The 13,478-nt window shown below is 31.1% G+C and overlaps 1 protein-coding gene and 1 pseudogene across 7 annotated transcripts in view; one reads left to right on the top strand and one right to left on the bottom strand.

Annotated features, from left to right (window-relative positions):
- LOC118195404 (uncharacterized) overlaps nucleotides 1-13,478 on the bottom strand; it is a 180,407-nt gene that overhangs the window by 99,077 nt on the left and 67,852 nt on the right. The gene's annotated exons all lie outside the window — the stretch shown is intronic.
- On the top strand, nucleotides 5,346-5,423 carry LOC146993437 (small nucleolar RNA SNORD36; annotated as a pseudogene).

Below are 13,478 nucleotides of genomic sequence, written 5' to 3'. Positions count from 1 at the left end.
ATTTATAAATTGACATCATTTAATTATAATTAGAAAAATTATAAATTAAACTAATGCACCCTAAAAATGGTGCATAATAAAAAAACATGTGAAAGTTAAAAGCTTCTTGCTTAAATGAGTCCATATTTTGCTTCTTAAAGAGAATTCATTTCAAAATAGGAGCATTCGCTCGGAGATACTTATACGTGTAGGACATAGTTCTGTGAGCTCTTCGATTATTCTGATTTTTCTCTTACTTTGATAGCGATTCCTTCAAGTCTTATAAACTATCATGTCCTTATTTAAAACAACGATGATGATTAAAGTGATTACAAAGATTCTGAACAATCAGGAATTTCATTACCTGCCACTTCATGACGAGATAAATTTTTGAAAGATATTCAGGTCTGGAAAAAAGGTAAAGGAAAGAAGTCCAAAGTGATGTCTGATACTGAATGCCAACCGACTCCCCATATGAAGGAGAAATATGTCGAAGATCCCTGAGATGAACTTCATAAATGAATTCAATTACATGGAGCTGATTCAGTGATGAGACACCTTTCAAACGCAAAGAAACTGGCTGCTGCGAAAACACCTGAGGAGAAAGAACAAATTTTGGAGCCATTCGTACTAGATTCTATACAACCCGTAAAAAAAACAACGAACTGACCAAACCGCCGATAACCCCAAAAATGAAGGAGAATGGATCTCACTGAAGAAAACTGCTAAAATTGTGGAAAATACTGAACTGATTGAAATCTCCTGGCTCTTAGAAATTTAAAAAAAAAAAAATCCTTAAGGAGGATCTAACCCAGGAGTACCACTCCCACCCATTGTGTTCTTGCCTGAAGATAAAGATTGGATGAAACTTGATGAACTGTTTATTGATGAATTGTTTTGATGTACTGAGCCTCGTGAAAGCCAGATGAAAACAAAAATCTGTCTTTGTCTATATTAAAAACTTGAATGATTACAGCAAAATGGACAAATTTCTACTGGAACAGAATATCCCATTTTATTCCTATCAATTAGAATGTGAAAAGCCAATACGTTTTATACTGAAGAAGCTCCCTGCCTCTGTGAAAGAAGAAGCCATACATTAGGATCTAGAACGAAGGAAATAGCCAATCTTGAAAGTTAAGCAGTTCATCCGAAATCATAAAGGAGAAATAACAAGACTTCCAATATTCCTGCTGGAGTTAAAGAAAAATTCTGAAGGAAACCTAATTCACCAACTAAATAACATGTTCAATTCCAGTGTTGTAAAAGAAAAATTTAATCTTAAAGAAAAAAGACCACTGCAGTGCTATCATTGTCAGCAATTCGGTCATTCTCAGTTCTGCTGCACCAATCCAGTGAGATGTATAAAGTGCAGAAACCAGTATCGCAGCAACCAGTGCCCCATGAAACCAGAAGATAAACAAGTGTATTTTTTGTGGCCAAAGCCATGTGAGCAGCCACAGAGGGTGCAGCGAATATAAGAAGAAAACTCACCAACCCCAGCCTAAAGTCCCAGAATTAACTGAAGAAAATTTTCCCAGTACAAAAAATACTTCTGAACCAATTCAGAAAAATTTCCCAAAAGTCATGTACAGTGAGAACGTTAAAGGAAAAATTACACCTCTGCCAAAAGATCTAAATGAAGCTGTATCCTGGCTGAAAGATGAAAACATCAACTCATTTTTAACCTAAATTATTTCCTATATTGCAAAAATAAAAGTGAGAACTGCAGCAGAAAAATTACAAACAGGCTTTCAAGCAGCAATGTTACTTATTCCTTTCGCCAAAGCAGATGATTAGTGAATTCAAGCAGCGAATCACGATGAACCAGCAGCTCAGTGGATAGAGTGAAGCAGTGAACTTTTGGATCTTTAGATCGTGGATTCGGCTCTCGGCTCACCACACTTTCTACTAATTATATCTTTGTTTTTTACTGGACAGCACTAGTCTTATTGCTTTTACATCTCGGAAACCCTACCTGGAGTGACTAAAACGTGAAGGCTTACTATGCATCACTGAGAATTTTTAATTCTCACTTAGGATTTCCTATATGCTATGCTAGGGAAAGTTTGCTACTTGTTTACATTCAGGATAAGGCTTTCACCCAAGCACCTGTTTTCAAGTGACTCTGCACCCAAGTCTTCAAAATAGGAAATTCATTCCTTATGAACTCATATTTTTCCAGTTAGTTTGACTCTTCAAGATGAACTAGAACATCATTCAGAAGATAGCATCAATGACAGTTTTTAAGAGAATAATCTGCTTATATTATAATTCAGCTGTACAACAAAGTACTGAAGCTAATTTTAGAACTTTGCGAGGGACTGCTATGAATTGCGATTTTATTTAAAATCTAAGAAATATAGAGTTTGGTTCCAGCAGAATTTAAGCCTCAGGTAATATCCGAATTAAATCAGCTTGTGACTGGCAGGCAACAACGTGGCTGTAAAAATATTTTGGATGAACAGGACCATTATTAGGTGGTGAGATGGATTTCACACAAGAAGCCCAATGCTGTTTCAGACACGGTTTAAAATTAAAAGTGCCCGAGATTCACCAGTGCTGATTTCACCAAACATCAGCATGTGGACTAGGAGGCATTCATTTAAAGATATGGGTTTTAGGAACTGAGATGAGCACCTTTGACGAATATAAGACAAAGACATACGCAGGTCACCTGGGTTCAGCAGTTTGGACTATGGAAATTCAGTGAGTAAACCAGTAGTTTGCTCTGACTAATAACACTTTCAACAGTTTCATTACTTTGCAGAACATTCATGAGTTAACAGTTTTGCCACAGCTGCCTAAGTCACTAAATTTTATGTCTTTGAACATGGCTCTGATGCTGTAACACAGAAAGCTTATACTTCTGAATGCAACAAAATTATGAATTGTTTTGCAAGAAGTATGCTCTGTAAAGTATAGCATTGTTCATATACATTCAACCAGTGTAGTATTATTTTCCCTTTAATTTTGCTTTGAGTGGCAACAGTTGTAAGAAGATATAGGTTTGGTAGAATAAACTTGTTTGGTTGTATTTAAATTTTTACAGAGATTATTTAGATAGAAATGAGTTTATGAATGGACAAAATGGTGAAAATTTACTGTCATATTTAACATTTGGTGACCCTCAGTATGTGATTAAAATCTAAGAGGTGAGTACTTTATCGAATAAATTCTTAATTGAATTTTTTGTTTTGTTTTGCAATGCAGCATCTTGTTAAGAAGCGATCTCCATTACAAACATTGTTTACTAAGACATATAAAAGTTTAATGTTTCTGTTTGCTGATGGAAATATAGAAATAAATGGTATTAGGATTAAATTAGCTACTTTAGAACGCATTAGTACTGATTTAATGACTATTGACAACGAAATTTTAGAGCTTGCCTTAAGTGCTCACAATTATGGTAAAAGAATATAAAGTCAAATTTGATGAAGCTAGAGTTTGCATTAATTCTTTTATAGAAAGCAAACCACAACCATACAGGCGAGAAATCAAAAATAAAACTTTCTAAACTTGAATTAATGAAATTTAGCGGTGAAGTTAAAGAATGGTTGTGTTTCTGGAGTCAGTTTAAACGAATTCATGATCATGAAAAAATCAAGTTGGAAGATAAATTCCAATATTTAATACAGTGTATGTCGCCAGGTATAAGAGTGATAGAGATCATGGATAGTTAGCTTCAAAGCAGGATTTGGCCATGAGAAAGTGTTAGTGGAATACTATTTTCATAAACTATTAATTTTAGTTGTTAAAAATGCTACCAAATCAAGGCTTAGTATCACTCAATTATATAATAAACTTGAATCCCACGTCAGATCATTAGGATCCACTGGGATGACCCCAGAGAAATAAATTTAAAAATTCATATACTGCAACACTGACCCAGCTTTTAAATTTTCTAAGAGCTGAGGTTGAAGGGGAAGAAAGAATAACTCTAGCAATGTCAGCTATGAAGCAAAGTGATTCCTACAGAAAAGTTCATAAGGATAGAGAAGATACTATATCTACTGCAAGCAACTTGTAGGGAGCACAAGAAATAAGTAACAATAATGTAATAAATTGTATATTCTGTGAAAAATCTCATCTAAGCAAAGATTGCTACAAAGCACAAAATTTAAGTCATGATGAAAAACTGAAAATTATGAATGAGAAAAAATTTTGCTTTACGTGTTTGAAAACAAACCATCGAGCTAAAAATTGTAAAGGCAAAGTTCTATGCATGTTTTGTGGTAGAAAGCATTACATTGTTTGTTGTCCAGAATTTAAGCAGAAATCAAAAGTTCCTGTCGTGCGCAATCAAGAAAATTGTGAAATTAGCGCTCTTTCTTCAACAGGCACTTCAGAAAGTGTTTTGCTTTAAACTTTAGTGGTTGTCATTCAGCATGAAGGAAAGAAACTTCATCTTCGAACTTTGATCGATACTGGATCCGAATATTCTCATGTTTTAAAATCAACAGTAGAATCCTTAGGAATAAGATCAGAAGCTCATAAAAATAAACATGCATTGTGTTCGCAGGAAGGACATCTGATATGAATCATAAATATTAAGAATCTGCATACTGGTTATAACTGCAATTGTTTCAGATCTGCCTATAATTTGTGGATCTATACTTAGTCTACAGAAAGAACCTTGGATATCATAATTTGCTGGAAAGGGAATTCACATCACAGATGTTGATTGTATCAACCAGCAGATTGATCTTTTCAGACTTAGGTTTTACAGGAAATATTTATACAGGAAAAATACAGACCTTAAGTAGAGGCATTTTTGCCATGGAAACACTGGTCGGATGAGTTTTGATGGGTAAATCATGAACAACTGGAGGTGAAAATTCTATTGCTGCTGTAGTTACCTCCCTCTTAATTCACAATCAAGATATCAGAAACCTCTGGGAATTAGAAGCCACTGGCATTACAGATCCCTTTGAACTGAAATCTAGAAGTGAAATTGATAAGGTCGTAAACGATCAGTTTATAGCAAATTTAAGAGAAGATGAAAAGGCTGGCTATTTAAAATGCTTGAAAGGTCAAGAAAAAGAAGTATCAAAACATATTAAGAAAGGAATGTCCTTTTTAAAGAAATTTAAGAATGATCCAAACCTGAATGAGAATTAAGAAATTTTTAAGAGAATTTTATTTTAGATAAGAAGTGTAAAGGAAAATATAAAAATGATGAGATTCCAAATTATGAAGAAACAGATATTGCAGTGCTAAGTGATGATGAAAAAGATATGAAAAGGTAAGAATTGTTTGAACTTGAAGTATAATTTCAATTGAAAGCTTTAAAGACAAAAGAACTTTTTTAAAGAAAAATTTTTAAAAGTTGAAAGAAGTGCCAGGCCAAGATGGATTGAACCTTAATGAAGATGATATTGAAAGTGATTTTGATCCTGAAGAACATGACCAGAAAATGAAAGAGCTTTTTAATGATGATTACTTTGCTGTTCAAGAAGAAGAATGTCTAAAATTTCCATATGATAAGGAACTGGATAATGCAGATTGGGACCATTGGATTGGCCAAGTAAAAGTGATGAGTGCAGTGAAGAACAGTTTGAAGAAAGTGCTTCTGAAACATCAGGTGTTGAGATTACAAATTCCAAAAGTTATTCTAAATCACAGTTTGAGAAAGAAATGAATGAGTCAACTTACACAGGAAGGATAAAGGTTAGAAAGAAATCCTTATTTCATAAAGTAATTTCTAAACCTAAACCAGTTTTTGATTCAAATGGCAAAACGTTAGATGACTGCTATAGATTAGATTATGAAGTGGTCGAGCTATAAAGGTGCCTTCTAGATTCAAAGACTTCTAGATTCAAAGTTTAAAATAGACTTTTAAGTGAACTTCAAAATGGACTTTTAGGTTAAATTTTAGTTAATTTAAATATTTGGTTTGATAAAAATCCTGTCATCAAAAGGTAGGAGTATGTAAAATATAGCATAGTTCATATACATTCAACCAGTGTAGTATTATTTTCCTTTTAATTTTGCTTTGAGTGGCAACAGTTGTAAGAAGATATATTTTGGTAGAATAAACTTGTTTGGTTGAGTTTAAATTTTTACAGAGACTATTTAGGCAGAAATGAGTTTATGAATAGACAATATGGTGAACATTCACTCTCATATCTAACATGCTCATTACCTACAAAATATTTGTTTATTCGACGGTCAAAGTCGCACAGCACTTCTGCAATTCTATGAAGGATTTATGAAATGTTACATTGGCGTACCAAGTACTCTGGCACTTCAGAGTATATAAGCAGCATATTTTTCATCTTGAAAAATAAAAGATACTATTATCAGATTCTTTCAAAATGCATGAAGAACTTCTTAAAAATTAAAATAAATCTTACGTTACCTAGTTTATGCGCATTTATTTTAAATTATTATACATTCAAACATTGTGCTATCTGAACTTTCTGTAGCAATACTGTGATAACAAAACTTTTCATTATACTGTAACTTCTTCAAATTAAAAAATCCAAAAGGTAAGTAATTTTCAAGAAAATTTATTATTTAATCTATACAATTATTACAATAATAGCAGAAACAAAGATTCTGGTATTAAATATTAAAACAGATTCGTTTTTGTTTCATCCCCAAAAATATATTAGGTAATTAAATAAGGAATCCAAAAGTACTGTATGAAAAAAATTAGAAAATTGAAACTGGCTGTAAACTACCAGCGACCATGTAGTTAAAACCACAAAATATTAGGTCGAACCATTTGATTTTAGGCAAAGCACATGCAGGTTATCTGCCAAAGCTCCATGCCGATTTTAGCTGAAGGTCCTCCATAAGATGAAGCAGGCTTTTCCTAACCATTAACCACTTGAGAAGGCATTCATTTCAACAGATTTTAAATGACAAAAATTACAGTCACAAATGTCTCTGTATCATCCTGGATCAGAAAGCCCCAACCCAAGAGCAAGGAAATCCATCAACCTGTGCTGACTACCTTGTTATCTAGGGTGATGCAAAACATTCATTCTATTTCCAGTGGTCCAACTGGCTGACCACATAAGGTTTTTTACAAGCATAATACAAATAAAAGACAAACTTTTTCAAATTCCCTCACTGAAGATATTTTCGACAACACTGCCAGACAGCTCTTGTGTGCAAAGTCATAATAAAAAAAATCCAATCTTAAGTACAAAAGCTTCATACAATTCTGGCTGGAAAGCATGAAGAACAAACAAATGTTTAATTTGATAGGCAAATCAGAGATAAAAGTTGAATGCTTACAGAAAACGGAAAATAATTGTGATTACAAAATACTTATAGGGCAGTAAAATGAGATAAGCAAAAAAGAAAACAAGAAAATCTTGAATAAGGAAATGAAAAAGAAAAAATATGTTCTAACCTTAGTGAGATATAAAAAAGGAATGAAAAAGATTATTAATAGAAGGATACTTAAGTGATGACTTAAAATTACTTCTACATATAACAGCTGGCTCATGTGAGAATGAACCCTGAATGTAACACTTTATCCAAAAGTAATAACCTTCCTAACAGTTTTAAATAAGTTGGATCTTCCTTCAAGAAAGTTCCACCTGATCTTTCATAAACATGATTCAGTTTTTCTCTCAATGCAGCAAAAACTGCAGTCATCCAAATATGCATTATAATGTTGTTCTTTAATGCACGAATAAAGTAATATCAGCTTTCCTTAAGAAGTTTCCTTCTAGAAGGCCATAAGCAGGTAAATTTATGCACAATCATGCCCTGTACGGCAAATACAAAGGTACAAATGAAAACACAGCCTTCAAGAAACGTGTAAATTTTAATTATTTACTGAAATTAGGTTATCAAATGAAAGAAACATTCTGCTATTTTTTAACAATCACAACACACATCTAGTTATTAGAAAAGATTTTAATTGCATAAATGCTGAAATTTTCCTCCAAATATACCTCAGCTTTACAACCTGTGGATCAAGTAGTGATCAAAAGTTTACAAAGGCATTACAGAAAACTAATAAATAAATAAAATTTTAATTGAATTTGAAACTAAACACCCCTGATGCAATTATACTTAACAATGTCCACTTAGGTTTAAGTTTTCACATTGGCTATTTATAGTGTATTAGGCAGAATTTATCACAATGAAAAAAATCTTTCAGAGAATTTCTCGACATTGATGAAACATCAAAAGCTAGTTCTTTGCCTAACGAGGAAGATCATGTATACAAATCTTTAACAACAGGCAAAAAAAGAAGGGGGGTAGACACAATGAAAATTTTGAAAAATTTTATTTTAAAGCATTATGTTAAAATTGATAAAATACTATTCATTCTGTACAGGGTTTGTCAAAAGATGATTTAATTAATTAATTTCCTAAATTTAAAGCATATCTATGCATGACTTTACCACTGAAAATGCAGAGAATGAAAAATCACATTTATCAACGGAAGATGCAACAATAAAATTTTTGTGTTGCATCTTCTTTCAGAAATGAACAAACAGAAGCCAGTATGCTATATTAACCAATACTTTGAAAAATGAGATGTATTAATACTTCAGAATATTAACTAAAACAATTTTGTATGAAAACAAAGTCAGGCACACAAACACATATACATATTTAATTTTTCAAAAATTAGTGATTATTCCATGTGGGAAAAGTATAAAATGCATGCGAAAATCTCCTGAACTTAAAATCTAATTTAAAAATATTTAGCAAGTAATAATAACACACAAAATGAAAATTATTAAATTTTAAGAGGCAAAATAAAATAATTAAAAAACCAAATTAATTTTATAACTGCATATTCATAATTTAATGTTTGACAAGACTCATGAGGGGGTAATTATCTGAGAAATCTAAATAATTAAGGAGGTTTGAAAATGTATTTTGTCTTTCTTGACTATTTGAGAGAACCAAACAAACCATTTATAATATTAAAAAAATCCATTGAAAAATAAATACAAAATTTTTAACATCATTCACAAAGAAACAATAATATAACCCAATGCCAATTCAGACCTCTAAAAATTAAACTGTAAAAATTTTAATTTAAAAAACAACTAAAAACATATTTAAATCATAGTTCAAAAAATTAAAAACATAAATTCTAGATTAAAAAAATTAATCATGTCAAATTCTACATCAAAATAAACGTGATTAATTTTTTTAAATTAGAGTTTATGTTTTTAATTTTCTGAACTTTTAACGCATTAAATGTGCTTTTACATTTTTAGTGGCTTTTCTAAACTTATATTCAACAGTTTAATTTTAAGAGGTCTGAATTTGCATTCAGGTATATTCTTGATTCTTTGGGAATGAGGTAAAAATTTTTGCATACATTTTAATAATTTTTTTAATATTATAAATGGTATCTTTGGTTCTCTCAAATATTTAAAAAGGACCATACACATTTTCCGAATTCCTTAATTAACTGGATTTAATTTTTGAGATAATTACCACTTGATGAGTCAATCTAAAACATTAAATTATGAATAATAAAAGAGTGCTCTAAAATATTTTATGTAAAAGGATTTTAAAATTATTTTACTTATAAATTAAAATATTATAAAATTTAGTAATTTTTATTTTGTGTATTTTTTAGGATTTTTTTTTCATTTGTTAAATATTTTTAATAGTTTTAATAATCTTTTTCACATGCATTTAACATTTGCATGGAGAGAATAATGATAATTTTTTAAAAAATTAAATTTATTCAATCTCAGCTGCAGTTGCACTAGATTTTTCAGCTTAAAAATCCTAATTTTTTTCTCAAATTTTTAAATAAGTATATATATAATGAGGGGAGAAAAACTAAAATGTCAAAAACTAAATTGTGTTGTGCTATTGTTCTAGTTTCTTATAAAGGTTTTTGTTGGTTTTAGATGGGCAGTTTTTCAAGGAATTTTTCCCTTTAGTAAAGTTAGTTATTTTTAGGTTTTAGTTTTCCTTCCAAAAAAACTAACTGTAAAGTAGGTTAGCTTGAACTTTACTTTTATACCTGAGCTGAGTTAAAGTAAATTGAAATAGTTGAATGTAAAAATTCATTTTGAAAAACACGCAAGTTAAATAAAACTTCTTCTTCGCTCAATAAAAGACAACAGCAGACACTGTGAAAAGCATTTAACTCTATCTACAAAATCACCTGTAATAAATGTAACTTAATTTATATTGGATAGACCAAGAACAAATTTAACTGTAGGATTAATAACCACTGAGCTCACATTAAAAAATTTAAATTTCTGCCTTGTAAGCAACAACAAAATGCCAATAATAATACTGAGATTCTAGAACATTTTCAATTGCACGATTTTGAACAAATTAGTATTTCAATTTTGGATATTATTCCCAACACCAAAATAAGACTTTTTAAAGAATCCCTTCACAAATTACAAAATAAATCACTTTACCCATATGGACTAAATTCTTATCTACAGAATAATTTAAAAGTTGAAAACCTTTTACTTTACAGTCAGTTTGGAAGAATCAGTACAAAAACTATAAGAGGAACAAGAGAAGGAGATAAAAGACTTTTTTTGACTTTAGATTTTGAACAACTGATTACAAAATTTCTTTATCTTTTTCAACAGCATTTTTTGATCAAAAGTATCATTAATTCACTCCACACCTTGTAACATAAAATCCTTAAGTAACTGCCATACCACTTCCAATTTAAATATGAAGGGCTTAAATTACTAAAAGACCTTTTAATAAGACTTTTATAAATACAAACTACATACCAACAAGTCTTTTGAAAATAAACATTTTTGTACTATTCATTTCAAGCATCCAGTTTATGACGGATTAAACATTAAAAAGATTTTTAAGCTACACCAACATCTGTTTCCTAACAATGTGCACACTAGCAACTACGCAACACACGCAAGCTACAGATATGAAAGAACACTAGGTAGCTTAATTATTTAACCACTATGAGTTTGATGCTCCAGGTACTTGAGATTGATACTTGAGATACTCCCAGAATACAGCCCTTTTGTTGATCTACATCACGAACATATTATAACATAAAATTTGGAAATTATAGAAGATATAAATTAAAGGCAATTAGTGAATCTTGGTACCAAATTTCAACCCATTTTCAAAGTCAGCAAAAAATTCTGCATCCAACAATTTGAAAAAAGATTTAGAAGCTTTCATAGTATTCTCCAGCTACAAAACTAACTTACCTACAACTGTTTACCTAGAATGGAAAGACAGAATTCTCTGTGACTTTAGAAAGGCATATTAAAATACACATGCTAAATATAGCATTCATAATAAACAAGGTTTAAAAAAGAAAATTAAACTTTTAAAGGATCTTTACACCATTACAAAAATTGACAAAGTCAGTAACAACTTTAGTATTATTTGAAAGACTTTCTACAATAATCTGATTCCCAAATAACTCCACAGCAAAGTTACCTACCAAAAAATAAAAACTATGGTGCTTTTACTGCAAAACCATTTCACAGCAATTCATCAAAGCCTTAAACTATGAATAAATTTTACAACAGATTTTCCAACCTTTATGCATTACCTAAATTTCACAAAACGCCAGTCAATTTCGATTCATAGCCAATGAGACCAGAAATTACATGAAAGAAATAGAATACCGTTTTATTCAAACACTTAAAAAAAGTTCTCTACTTTATTTAAAATTTACTGATACAAGATCATAATTTCAACTGGAGCATAAGTAACAACGAACCAATACTAGAAGCCCTTCGCTCTTTAAACATTACAAAATATTTTCTGTTACAACTCTGAGAACTTTTACATGTTTCTACCTTTAAAAGAAGTCTTTGACAGTTTATTAACTTTACCAGATTTATTTCCACAAATTATTACTGTTATTACTAAAGAAGAATGGCAACTATATTCAAAAGTATTCTTTTTAATAACTACACTGAATTTAAGAATTCCTTTTTTAAACAAATTAACGCCATCCCGATGGGAACCAGCACGAGTTCTGCAATTTGTAACTTGTACCTATTCACCAAGGAATTTCATTTCCAAAAACAATTATTTCAGGAACGTTTCTTTTACTTTAGCATATACAGATACATGGATGATATTACAGCAATCAACAACTTCAATAAAATCTAAGGCGATCACATTTATCCCTCATGTTTGATACTTAATAAAACTAACTTTCAACAATGGGATATTAAGATAAAATACCACACCGAAGAATTATTAATGTAGATGTCAAACAACAAAAACCAGCATTATATTTGCAAATTTTCATAGGACAAGCTTCGATGGTTTTACTGAGCCATCATCCTCAGCTGCAAAAGGCCAAATGAATGAGAACAAGGAAAGTGATTAGATAAGATAAGAATGGCTGGACAGGAGTCAAGCTACTGGCGCCAACTATTATGAAATGAGAACTAAAACATAATTTCCTTAAAGGCTGAAGACAAAGATGGATCGGAAGTAGGGTTGTTAGCTACAACAGAAATACTTTTTTGAATGTGAAACGCCTCTAGAAAATATAATTCATCACCAACGGAAGATGTTTTTTGAATAATTTTGGCCTCAAAAGAAATGAAAGTGTGACTTTCGGACCAACAATGCTGAGCAATAGAGGACCTCTGTGTTTCCTTTTTTCTAACATATGCTTCATGTTCCTTAATGTCAAATTTTATGGCTCTCTTAGTTTAACCAATGTAAATTAAACCACACTGGCAAGGAGTCCTGTAAATACCCAGGAATTCATGTCTGCAATGGTGTCCTCGAGTATGGAACTCGGAATTTATTGATAGAAGAATAAAGGACACGAAAGTTAAATTTCTGTAAAATACGTGCAATTTTATAGCTAACTGATGGAAAGAACGAAATGCCAAAAGAATTCTTATAATCTCCTAAAACAAGAGTGTGCCTTTGGTGTGTTGAAATGCAATTTTTTTCATAATAACGCAATTCATAATAATGCATGTAGATATCATCAAGGATGGGGCTGAGGGAGCTTCCCATGGCTAATCCCTCAATTTGCAAACAAAATGAGTGTTTTCCAAAATAAGTATTACAATGTAATTTACATTGGTCAAACTAAGAGAGCCTTAAAATTTCGCATTAAGGAACATTATTCAAAAAACATCTTCCATTCCAATTAGATTTTCTAGAGGCGTTTCACATAAAGTTTTCTGCTCCAGTTAACAACCCTAATTCCAATCCATCTATGCCTCCAACCTTTAACGAAATTATGTTTTAGTTCTCGTTTCATCAATAGATGGCGCCAGTAGCTTAATTCATGTCCAGCGATTCTTATCTTATCTAATCACTATATCTTATCTTGTTCATTTGTGCTTTGGCAGCTGAGGATGATCCTGTAAAAATTTGCAAATATAATGCTGATTTTTTGCTGTCTGATTTCTAAATTAATGAGATATTAATTAGCTAGATTTGCAAACAATAAATTTTAAAGATATTAAAATTTACAACAAAAGAAGATATTTTGATTTCCCTACTATAAAACTCTTTCACTGGCACTCTAACATTTCCAAAAGAGTTAATCTAAATACAATACATAC

Source organism: Stegodyphus dumicola, chromosome X1, assembly GCF_044657685.1.
Source record: "Stegodyphus dumicola isolate Sdum_Otavi_A_Nest chromosome X1, ASM4465768v1".
Classification (NCBI taxonomy): domain Eukaryota; kingdom Metazoa; phylum Arthropoda; class Arachnida; order Araneae; family Eresidae; genus Stegodyphus; species Stegodyphus dumicola.
This window is presented reverse-complemented; position numbering and strand designations above follow the sequence as displayed.